Raw genomic sequence first — 12,693 nt, 5'->3', positions numbered from 1 at the left:
AGACTACTTTTCCTAATGTGTGAAACACTCACACCAAACCTTAGGTCCATATGAGTTCATATCCAATAATTATGTTTACACGATTGAGCGTAGCGCGCTTATGCTAAGCTCAATTTGATTTTAGGTCTATACCACTAATTATGTATACCTCCCATCAAGACTTGGTCCAAGGGTCATATTTCATTTCATCAATGGAATCCTTACCATACCTCAAATATATTTGGTAAATCCACCAATACTTAATTTACACTTAAATGCTAGAAATCAACACTATTATTTTCCATCATTTAACATATTTTGCCTACTATATTTCACTTAAATCCATACCTTGTCTATACTTTTCATACTTTCTCATATCTTGAGCACATTAAACACCCATAACAAGACAACTTAAATGTTACAGGGGTAATGATATAGAACATACACATAGCAAACATATACACAACTGTAACGACCCAAAATTACGATTAAGGCTTAAGGGCCTTGGTTGGTGTGCCGGGAGGGCACAATTGGAAGTTATGTGAATTAATGGTGAAAATGCATGATTGTGTGATAAGCGTGCTTATATGATTACTTGGATAAATGTGATGCATGACTATGTGTACTAGTATGCATGTAGGCCCTGATTAGGTTATAAGGGCATATTCGTAATTTTGGCCCATTGAGGGCATAAATGTAAATATTTGTGATAAATTGTTGAGACCACATTATTATGTGGATATATTTGCATCTTGTGACTTGAGGTGATCCTAGTGAGCGATTTAGCGGAAAAGTCACGGCGGGGATTTATAACCGGCTCATGGGAGTCCGGGGGTATTTCTTGGAATTTGAGAAGTATATTGGAGATTATTTGATATTAATGAATATAATTGGTGATTATTTAGGTGCCAGGATGCAAGCGATAAATATTAGAGACATTCGAGGAATTAGCGAGAATTGGGAGTAATGACCAAAATGCCCTTAGAATGATTTAAAGGCTTAGATTTTATGGGAGGGCAAATTAATCATTTGGTTTAAAATCAGGGATAAGTATTACTCTCCTTTATTGGCTTAGTGGAATGTGTAGATTATATGAGAAGTCTGAAGGAAAACAAAAGAAAAGAAAGGAATAAGGAAGGAAAGAAAAACAGAACACTTGGAGCTAACCCTTCTCTCTCACTCGGTTGGCTATTCTTCTTCATTTCTTGAGGATTTTCTGGAGCTGTAACTCAGGGAGAGCTTGGGCTAGAGCTTGGAGTTAGGGTCTTGGATTAAGCTTGAGGATTATCAAAGGTTACTCACCCAATTGAGGTAGTTTCAAGGTTTTCTTTAGTTTATGGTTTTGATGTTGAAATGGTTTTCTAAGCTGAGTTTTGATGGGAATTCTAGGGAGTTAAGCCTGAGGGTTTGAGGAGGTGTGGAATATAACCTAGGTAGAAATCCTCCATTGAAGGTATGAAATTCTAGCTTTAAAGTTCTGAATTTTCTGATGTTTTGTTGAGTTTGAGCTTCAAGCTCAATCATGGCATTTTCTTCATTTTGGGGTGCATGTGCTTAAGTTTCATATGGTTGGGTCATATGGGGTGAGTTATAGATGATGGCAGGCTTGTTTTGGTGTTTGGTGGAAGCTAGGAAGGATTTTGTAAAGGTTTGGCTCAGGGAAAATCGAAGGAAGAAAACCAGAGTTTGGTTGTGTTGTGACTAGCGCTGTAGCGCTAGCCTTTGGGCACTACAGCGCTAGGCCTAGTGTTCTGGGGCGTTTTGGCTCTGGTTTTGGCGCCATAGCACCCACCTTAGGGCGCTATAGCTCTACCCTGTCTCTAGAAGTGGATTTTTGGGTTATTTCTTAGGGTCTTTGCTCGGGGGTTCGGGGTTTGATTCCACCACCCCGTTTGGTGGAATTAGGACTTCCCGAGGGCTCGGGATTGGTCCCGAGGCTAGGTTTTGGAATTGAAGTTTGGTGTGGTTCTAATTTGTGGCTATGACTAGGTGTATGCTAGGGCTCGGACGAGATCATGCTTGAGAGTTGATTTCATTGAACAAAGCTAGTGGAATCAAAGGTAAGAAAATTGCACCCGGTTATGTGATTATGTTGGGACTAAGAGCTCCCTATATCTGTAAGATGTCATAGATGGTATTATTCCATGGGACATGTGATAAATGGCATAAGAGTGCCGGAATCAATATTTGCGCACAGGGCGCGGCTCGGCCACTAGTAGCTGAGGATAGCTTGATATTCACTGAGCTCGGTTTAAGCGGACCGGAATCAGTGGGATAAATAGGGGTGCGACCTAAGGGCGTCGACCTTGGTTATTAAATGTGAATTGGTTGAATGTTAATTGATAAGCGTGGTATGTTGAATGCCTGATTATATGGATATTTTTTACTATTGAGTATATGAATACACTGTATGAATTATCTGATTGTTTGATTGATGATTATGCTCTGTTATTGTGTTTTCTTGCTGGGCCTTGGCTCACGGGTGCTACGTGGTGCAGGTAAAGGTAAGGGTAAAATGGACCAGTCCTGAGTGGGAGAGCTTTGAGGCTGAATGTACATAGTCGAATGATCGATCGCCACGGCCGAGGAAAAGTACAAGACGGGAAAAGCCTAAATGTTTGTTTTGCCCTTAGAGTGGCTAGTAGTTGTACTTATAACTTGGAATTTTTGTAAACTGTCTTTTAAACGCTATTTCTTTTGGGATCCCATGTACTAAAATGTGTAATTATATGAAATGCAACTTTTGTTACCAAAATCTTTTAACCCTAGTCCAATTATAGTTTCAGTAACATATTTCTAACTAAATGACTTGATTAGCAAGTCTTGCACCTTTATAAACACAGAGTGTAATGGTCTTGGCTATCCAGGGCGTTACAACAACTTTCATACTTATGCATGGAAACACTTATATAAAAAAAATATGAATATGCTCAAATTACAAAAAAAAAAGTGTATGATATATAATGCAATGCAATCATGTCATTATTGGCTATATGTTATCAAAATAATTTGGGTGTTATAATCATCCACACCTTATAAAAATTTCGTCCTCGAAATTTGCTTACCCAAATAATTTTGGATATTTTGATCTCATTTCTTCTTCTCTTTCCCATGTCATTTCTTCAATATCTGAACTTCTCCACAACACCTTTACCAAAGAAATCTTCTTATTTCACAACGCTTTCTCTTTTCTATCTAGAATCAGAATTGGCTTTTCTTCATATGTAAGGTCTTGTTCAACCTCTAGTGGCTCATAATTTAGCACATGGGAAGAATTTGGAATATACTTCCTTAACAACGAAATATGGAAAACATCATGCACATTTGACAATGCAGGTGGTAATGCAAGTCTATAGGCTACTTCTCCAACCCTCTCTAGTACTTCAAATGGTCCAATAAATTGTGGACTTAACTTCTGCTTTCTTTCCAAACCTCATAGTTCCTTTCATTGGAGCTATTTTTAGAAATACCTTGTCTCCAATGGCAAATTTCACATCCCTTCGCTTTTTATCCGCAGAACTCTTTTGTCTACTTTGAGAAGCTAACATTCTTTTTCTTATTTTCTCTATTGCTTCTGTCGTCTTTCTGATCAGTTCAGGACCAAGATACTTTCTCTCACCCATTTCATCACAATTGATAGGAAACCTACATTTTCTACCATACAACATTTCATATGGGGCTACACCAATCATTGCTTGAAAACTATTGTTATAGGAAAATTTGATCAGAGGCAAATACTTATCCCATGATCCTTGAAAATCTAAGACACGAGCCTGCAGCATATCCTCAAGAGTTTGAATGGTTCTTTCAGATTTTCCATCAGATTGAGGGTGATATGTCGTATTAATCTTCAATCTTGTGCCCAAGACTTTCTACAAACTTTCCCAAAAAAATGACGTGAATCGAGCATCCCCATCTGATATAATAGATATTGGCACCCCATGCAAATGAACAATCTCTTGAACATATAATTCAACCCATTGATCCATAGTAAAAGGAATGCGTACTTGAAGAAAATGTGCTGATTTGGTATATCGGTCCACTATAACCCAAATAACATCATGTTGTTTGGAAGTCTTTGGCAATCCAACCACAAAATCCATAGTAACTTCTTCCCATTTCCACTCTGGTATTTGTATTGGTTGTAGTAGACCAGCAGGCTTCTAATTTTTGGTTTTTACTTGTTGACAAGTCAAACACTTGCTACGAACTTCACCACATCCTTTTTCATGGTAGGCCACCAGTAATATCTTTTCAAATCATCATACATCGTCGTTGTACCTGGGTGTATTGAATATGGAGTATTGTGAGCTTCTGTGAGGATCTCTTTCTTTAATTCTTCATCATTAGGAACACAAAACCTTTCCTTGAACTTTAACATTCCATCGCTTAAAATGTGAAAATCACTAATTTTCCCGCTTCTACTTCACCTTTCTGTTTAACTAAGTAAGAATCTTCAAGTTGACCTTGCTTAATTCTTCCTAACAATGTAGACTGAAGAGTCATTGCCGATAACTTTCCTGTGACCATCTCTATTTCAGCTCTACAAATATCCTCTTCAAGTGGCTTTGATAGTCTCATCAAAATTGATATACTAGTCGAAAAATTTCTACTAAGCGCATCTGCGACCACATTTTCCTTTCCAGGATGATAGAAAATCTCACAATCATAATCCTTTACCAGCTCCAACCAGCGCCTTTGTCTCATGATTAACTCTTTCTGAGTAAAGAAATACTTGAGACTTTTGTGATCTGTATATATTGCACACCTCTCGCCATACAGATAATGTCTCCAAATCTTTAATGCAAAGACAACCACTGCCAATTCCAGATCATGAGTTTGATACTTCTCTTCATTATCTTTCAACTGCCGAGAGGCATAAGCTATGACCTTACCATTCTGCAGCAGTACACACCCCAATCCCTGCTTTGATGCATCACTGTAAATCACAAATATTCATGTTTTAGCTGGAATAGTAAGTACTAGAGCAGAAATTAATCTTCGGTTCAATTCCTGAAAACTGTTCTCACAAGCCTCAGTCCATTTGAACTTATGATTCTTCCTTGTCAATTGCGTCAGTGGTGCAGCGATTTTTAAAAATCCTTCAACAAATCTCCTGCAATAGCCTGCCAATCCCAAAAAACTTCGTACCTCTGAACCATTCTTTGGTTTATTCCAATTACTAACTGCTTCAATCTTTGACGGATCAACTGAAATACCCTTACTTGAGACTATGTGGCCCAAAAATGCCACTTTCTCTAGCCAAAATTCACATTTCTTAAATTTGGCATAGAGTTTTTTTTTTCTTTTACCTTCTACAACGTTAGTCATAAATGCTCCTCGTGTTCTTCCTTGGACCGAGAATAAACTAGGCTGACATCAATAAATATTTTTTTTTTATGAATAAGATCATTGTATTGCTCAAACTATCATGTACAAATACACCAAGAATTCCCAACAAATAAGGAAACCAACTTGGCTCAAAAAACCAACAGGATCGGCCAAGAACAACACTTAGCTCCTATACAAAACAATCCCCTGTACAACATTCAGCTATAAGCTATAAAGAAACTCTCTATCTTTACTTGAAGCTTTACATGGTAATACACTAATTAATCGCAATTTACACTCATTTTGAATCTTACTCAGTGTGTTCTTGATGTGCCAAAGCTTCTGGTTCCATAGAACATCATTCCTTACCCTCCAAATATTATAAACAGTAGCGGCAAGGATGGATAGCATTATGCTCTTGTGTATTCTCGAGAACTTGGCATGAGAAATCCATTTCAGCAGACTAACCAGGTTAGTTGACTATGCATTCCAGTTGAGCCAACTTTTAATGGCAGTTAGACATTTCCTGCTATATATACACTTGAAGAAGAGATGCTCAATGTTTTCATTTGCTTCCCCACAAAGCAGACAGGCCTGATCAAGAGTCGGATTGTATTTAACAATTCGATTCTTTGTATGTAATCTCTCCCACATGACTAACCACATAATGAATCTATGTTTAGGAGTAATAAGTCTATCCCAAACAAACTTGCTCCAAGGCACTTTAATTTCAGGAACAACCATCAGCTCTAAACCATTTTTGATGATATAGTTCTGAGAAAAAAAAGATCCAAGCGAAATTTTGGCTTTGAATCTTTCTTTCACAACAACTATACGCTTCCAATACCAGCTGCAATCCATAGGACAAACATAATCCCACCAGTTTCTGTTCACTAAGTAAACACTATTTATCCATTTGACAAATAGGTTATCTTTTTTCTTGGCAATAGCCCAAACATATTTCCCTATGGCAGCCTCATTCCAATCATGAATTCTTCTAAAGCCTAAGCCACCTGCAGCTTTTGATAAACAAAGATTTTCCCAAGCAATTAAGCCATGACCATGAGTATTCGAGGTTCCTTTCCAAAGGAAAGCTCTACAGATTGCTTCAACATCTTTAAGCAATTTTTTTGGTAGAATCATGATCTGTGCCCAGTAAGAATGTATTGAAATTAATACTGAGTTAATCAATGTAACTCTCCCATGTTATCACAAACTTATCCAGATAATCCTTAAATACCATGTTCATTAACTCCATGAATGCAGCTGGAGCATTAGTCAACCCAAATGGCATCACTAAAAACTCATAGTGACCATATCGAGTTTAAAATGCTGTCTTTGGTACGTCTTCCTCCCTAATCTTCAACTGATGGTATCCTGACCTCAAATCAATATTTGAAAACACTGTTGCTCCTTGTAATTGATCAAAGAGGTCATCAATTCTTGGAAGTGGATACTTATTCTTGATTGTTAACTTATTCAACTCTCTATAATCAATACACATCTGCATCGATCCATCCTTCTTTTTTACAAATAGTATCGGGGCTACCCATGGCGAGAAACTTGGCCGTATAAACTTTTTATCCAATAGTTCCTGTAATTGTATCTTTAATTCCTTGAACTCAGCTGGTGCCATTCTATAAGGTACCTTAGATACTGGGGTTGTGCTAGGTAGTAATTCAATCACAAACTCAATCTTCGTATCTGGTGGAAATCCTGGTAGGTCTTCTGGAAATACTTCTAAGAAATATCTGTCGCATTAGCAAGGTACTCTATGCAACCATTTTCTAATAGCCTTTTCGCCATTCATTGCTGAAATTAAGGGAACCCTAGTCCTCAATAATGTGCCGACAAACATAAACAGATCTTCATTATAAGGCTTGAACAATACATTTTTCCGTCTACAATCAATTGTCGCATTATACTTGGAAAGCCAGTACATACCTAGTATCACATCATAATCATGTATTTCTAACACCACTAGATCAACATATAATTCTCTACCATTAATATAAATTGGAACTACTCTCAACCAATGATTAGAATACAATATCTCCCCAGATGGTAACATTGTGCTAAACCATTCTAACATTTTTTCAAGTGATTTCCCTAATGTTTTTGCATATGTCATGGATGCAATTGATTATGTGGCACCTGAATCTATTAATGCATAATTGGGAATGTCGGCTATAAAGATCTCACCTAATACAACAGTGTTGCTAGCATGCACATCAATCTAAGAATTGCAAATATCCTCGCATTGGTCTTCGGTGGCTCATCTTTCTTTGGTTGATTCTTCCACAGAGGGAAATTCTTGATAAAATTATCCTCTTTGCCACATTTGTAACAACCCTTAGTTGCTGCTCTACATTCTCCTGGATGAATTTTACCACATTTCTGACATCGTGCCCAATGTTGTTGTCCGAACTGCTTGTTTTGTTGTTCATTCTTAGGCTTTTTATTCTAATTTGACTTAGGATGGAAATCTTGACCACTTTGTTTATCACCATTTGAATCCTTATTGGACTGAGAATCCTTACAATTATTGAATGCTCGAACCCGCATAATCTTGTCTTCTCGTTGCTCAGCTCTCTCTACAACCTGAGAGTAAGCCATAGGCCCAATATGCCCCATATCAACATCTCTTGCTAGTTCAGGTTTGAGTCCTTCCATAAAATGCACAACTCTGATACTCTTAGTAGGAACCATCTCTAGAGAAAATTTAGCTAAATGATCAAATTTTCTTGCATACTCTGCCACTGATAGATTGCCCTAGTAAAATTTGCTAAACTCATTCATCTTGGCAGTTAGTATAGCACTGTTATAATATTTCTCATTAAAAATTGCCTCGAAATCAGCCCATGTCATTTTTGTTGGGTCTCTAGTATGTTTGATCGCATCCCACCAAACTCTTGCATCTTTCTTTAACATAAGAACAACACAAGATACTTTCTCTTGATCATTCAGTCACATGAACTAAAAAATATCTTGTAATGAGCTTTTCCAATCTTCTACATCTGTCAGATCTGTACTACCCTCAAATATTGGCGGATGTTGTTTCCAGAAGCACTCATATGATGGTTCCAAAGGCTGTGTTGTTGCTACAGATGGTGAAGGAGGAGGTGGTGGTGGAATTTCAGCATTTGGTGCTTGCCTTTATTGTCTTTCTTGTAACAACTTCTCAATCAGATCAGTTTGACTACCTAATGCCTCACGAAGTTCGGCTAACTCTTGTTCAATCTTATCACTACAAAAGCCTTCAGTGGGTCCTCTTGCTAGTTCAGGATTCATCTGTATTATATTACATGCTTTGAAATAACAATCTAAGTGCCTTCTTATTTTAAGTCATATAGCTAATAATATGCATGAAGCATGTAATCAATACAACATAAATGCATATATATAAAACTTACTAGTGAACTCAGCCTTTTTTCTTCCTTGGTGTGTACATATTGTTATCTTATTTCATATAATATAATGTTAGATTAAATAATGTGACAAAATGTGATTTGTCACACCTTGTAACATACTATTGAGAGTCACAAAATTAGACACATGTGTGTGCTCAAATGTGACATATTTTGGAGTTACAAAATCAGTTACAAATTTGTAACTCCCAAATATTACCCAATAATGTGTATATTATATGTTACACATTTGAGAATGGATTTCATAAAGCCATTATGAAATATGGTTGTTGGAGATATGATTTTAACCTCAATAATGTGTTTTGGGAGTTACAAATCATTTGGGAGGGATTGGAACCATTTGGAAAAACAGCACATTTTCAAGTGCTGAAAATGGGATGTGGTCGTGGCCACTGAATGATGGTGGCCGCGGCCTAGGGGAGAGAGAGCAATGGCCGCAGCCACTGATGTCCCTGGCCGCGGCCACAGGTGCATTTCAGGCCAAATTTTTCAGTTTTTTCCAAATGTGTTGAACGGTTCTAAAAACCCAAATAACTCTCAAATCTCAATTTTAATTCCATATTAATCCAATTAAACATTGGTAACAGCCATGGGGGTTGGTGGAATTTGAAATCCAAAGGGTATCTCAAACTCTATAAATAGGAGCCTAATGCTCACTTGTAAGACACACCATTTTCCATCTACAAAGCACTTGGTTGGAAAATACACCAAAATGCTTGATAATTCCAGAGAGCTATTTCCTAGAGAGATCCCTTAGTGCTTAGAGAATAGGGGAAATAAGCTTTTGGACAAAGGTCTTGAACCTTGTTCAAGTTGGTGATCCCCACTACTCTACACTTTGGTTGTGTGAGAGTTTGTTTGTGTTTTCATTCTTTTGTTCATCTTGTTCTTCTTATTTATTTGTATTATTATTGTATTGAGCTTGTAATCTTTGGTTTTTCCATATTTCCATTGAGTATTAATATATATTCTCTAACACATATGACCAGCCTATAGGGACATCTAACCTCGGCTCTAATACCAACTTGTAACACCCTCACTGATATCTACCTCACTTGGTACTATTAATGAGATGTTACGTTTATTACTGATTCCAAATTGGGTTCTAAAAATCACAATTTTTTTTTTACATAAAGTATAATAAAACAGTTTCTCAACTTTATTTATTTTACATATTGAGCGTCTCTAGTACTTAATACATGAGTCTCATAATTTTATTTATTGTACATAAGACATAATTCCACAAGTCGTGAATACACAAACATAAACCACTCCCACACAACTTTTATTTATTCATATTTACAAGCAAAGTCGGCACTAGGCTTCAGTTCATTGGTCCCATTACACATCATTTTTCTGACCTGCAACACAAGACAAATGTGAGCTAAAGCTCAGTAAGTAAAGTAATGCATGCAATGGAATATCTCCGCTCTACATAATATGCATAATTCTCTTATTTTTCTCTAATATTCTCCTTATCATCTTTGGGCCTTCTTATCTCGTGCACATTGTTTGATCAAGTCAAAGCCTGCAGGTCTAGCTTATAATTTAAAAAATAAAATCCCATTGGCTCTCCTCCAGCTAGCCATCACCACAGAGGGGCTCATTACTAAACCTTCTTCCATCGTTGCCCCGTCGGGCTCAAGACTATAAGGTGGCCACACTCTATGTTGTCATATAACATATTTACTGTGGAGGAGAAAACTAAAACTTATAATTGGTTCACTCGAACCTAACCCGCACTAATGGGTTGCAATATTTAGCCTAACTCTAGGCTTACATATAAACTCACCTTCTCGAAACAGTGGCACCTCTTAATATATTATTCTTACCTTGATAAAATTCGTCTTTAGCTTTACATAATACTTATTAAGACACATCATAATTTTATTATCATAATCTCATGCATGGTCTCATATCATAGACTATACATATAACTCTATATGCAATGCATATGAACTAAATATGATATGTAAATGTACACATACTTACCATTCAATAAAAATCATCATGACAAACTTCACATAACACATACTTCTAGTGTTGCAGTTGAGTACTTTACTTACTTTGTTTTCAAAATATATTTCTCCGTGTAACAAATAGTGTCTTGGGTGTCGATGTGCTTAGCTTGATAAGGGCATGAATTATTACATCATTTCAAACCACAAAACTAATTTCATACCATTATAATGACATAAACGGCATTAAAATATCCTTGACAATAGCCATAAAACATCATATCAACTTTATATCAAAATCATGCTTAAATACCTTAACTACTTAGATCGAGCATTAGATTTATCTTAGTCACTTACAGAAATTTTAACAGAGTTTCCCCTTAATTGTTACCTATCCCCAAATATTAAAATCAATTAGTAACCAGCCTCAAATAACCTGCCATAACAACATATCCCAAATACCAACATAATTCATCACAAAATTATCATATACCGATTTCGATAAAATCCTAGTTTTCAAAATCATCACCAAAAGTAAATGAGTCTCCATGTCTTTTATAACATTTGTAAACATATCAAACCTCTAATAAACTTAATCAAATCACCAATAATCAGTTTATACTCCATGAACCACAAAATTCTCATAAAACACAAATCCTTCACTTACCGAGAAACTTTTTGGCAGAAACAATCTCTTCTAGCTTTTCTAAACTTCAAACCACTTGAGATCCACCAAGAGATATCTTAGAAAGTATAAAACATCATAGTTAACCTCTCAAAAATTTTAAAAAATGTTATCTAACTGCAAAATACCAAAACTTACCGTTAAAAGACCAAAACTGAGCTTAATTCACTTCTTCAGTTCGATTTTCACTAAGAACTCCTTGGAATCTCTTTCCTCCAGCCAAGGGACGTTTTTACTCTCTTTCTATATGTTTTTAAGAGCTATGGTCGTGAAAATGATAATCATCAATTTTTAATGACTAAATTTACTTTTTACCAAGCTTTGACATTTAACATCCTAATACCTAACTTCTTTTACTATAAAACCTTATCTCTTCATAATTTCAATCTTATCATCTGCTAGACTACTTTTCCTAATGTGTGAAACACTCACACCAAATCTTAGGTTCATATGAGTGCATATCCAATAATTATGCTTACCCGATTGAGCGTAGCGCGAATTTAGGTCTATACCACTAATTATGTATACCTCCCATCATGACTAGATCCAAGGGTCATAAAGTCACTTTCATTTCATCAATGGAATCCTTACCATACCTCAAATATATTTGGTAAATCCACCAATACTTAATTTTCACTGAAATGCTAGAAATCAACACTATATTATTTTCCACCGTTTAACATCTTTTGCCTACTATATTTTACTTAACTTCATGTCTTGACTATACTTTTCATACTTTCTCATATCTTGAGCACATTAAACACCCATAACAAGACAACTTAAATGTTACAGGGCTAAAGATATAGAACATACACATAGCAAACATATACACAACTTTCATACTTATGCATGGAAACACTTATATAAAAAAAAATATGCATATGCTCAAAGTACAAAAATAATTGTACGATATATAATGCAATGCAATCATGTCATTATTGGATATATGTTATCAAAATAACGTGGGTGTTATACCCTAGGTTGGGCCTCTTTCCTTTTCATATCTCATATGGTGAAATTTTATTCATCTTTAGAGGATTCTTGTTTCGAATATGACAAGCAGTAAGCAAGGCTTCTCCCCATAATGCAAAACTCAAATTTGCATGTAATAGCATAGCATTTACCATTTCAACATATGTTCTATTTTTTCTTTCTGCTATACAATTTTGTTGGGGTGTATAAGGGGTTTTACATTTATGTATTATACCATGCATCTCACAAATCACATTGAATTCATTGGAAAAGTATTCACCGGCCCTATCACTTTTAATCACTTTTATTTTCTTTTCCAATTGATTTTCAACTTCGACTT

At 36.0% G+C, this 12,693-nt stretch overlaps 1 long non-coding RNA gene across 1 annotated transcript; it reads right to left on the bottom strand.

Moving 5' to 3' along the window:
• Nucleotides 1–9,862: 9,862 nt before the first annotated feature.
• Nucleotides 9,863–11,652, bottom strand: LOC133828941 (uncharacterized). Its single transcript, XR_009891405.1, has 3 exons — nucleotides 11,520–11,652; nucleotides 11,364–11,439; nucleotides 9,863–10,099 (listed from the first exon to the last, which is right to left on the bottom strand). It is a non-coding gene; the product is annotated as an uncharacterized LOC133828941 (long non-coding RNA).
• Nucleotides 11,653–12,693: the final 1,041 nt, after the last annotated feature.

The sequence above is a fragment of the Humulus lupulus genome, chromosome 4 (assembly GCF_963169125.1).
Source record: "Humulus lupulus chromosome 4, drHumLupu1.1, whole genome shotgun sequence".
Lineage (NCBI taxonomy): Eukaryota > Viridiplantae > Streptophyta > Magnoliopsida > Rosales > Cannabaceae > Humulus > Humulus lupulus.
This window is presented reverse-complemented; position numbering and strand designations above follow the sequence as displayed.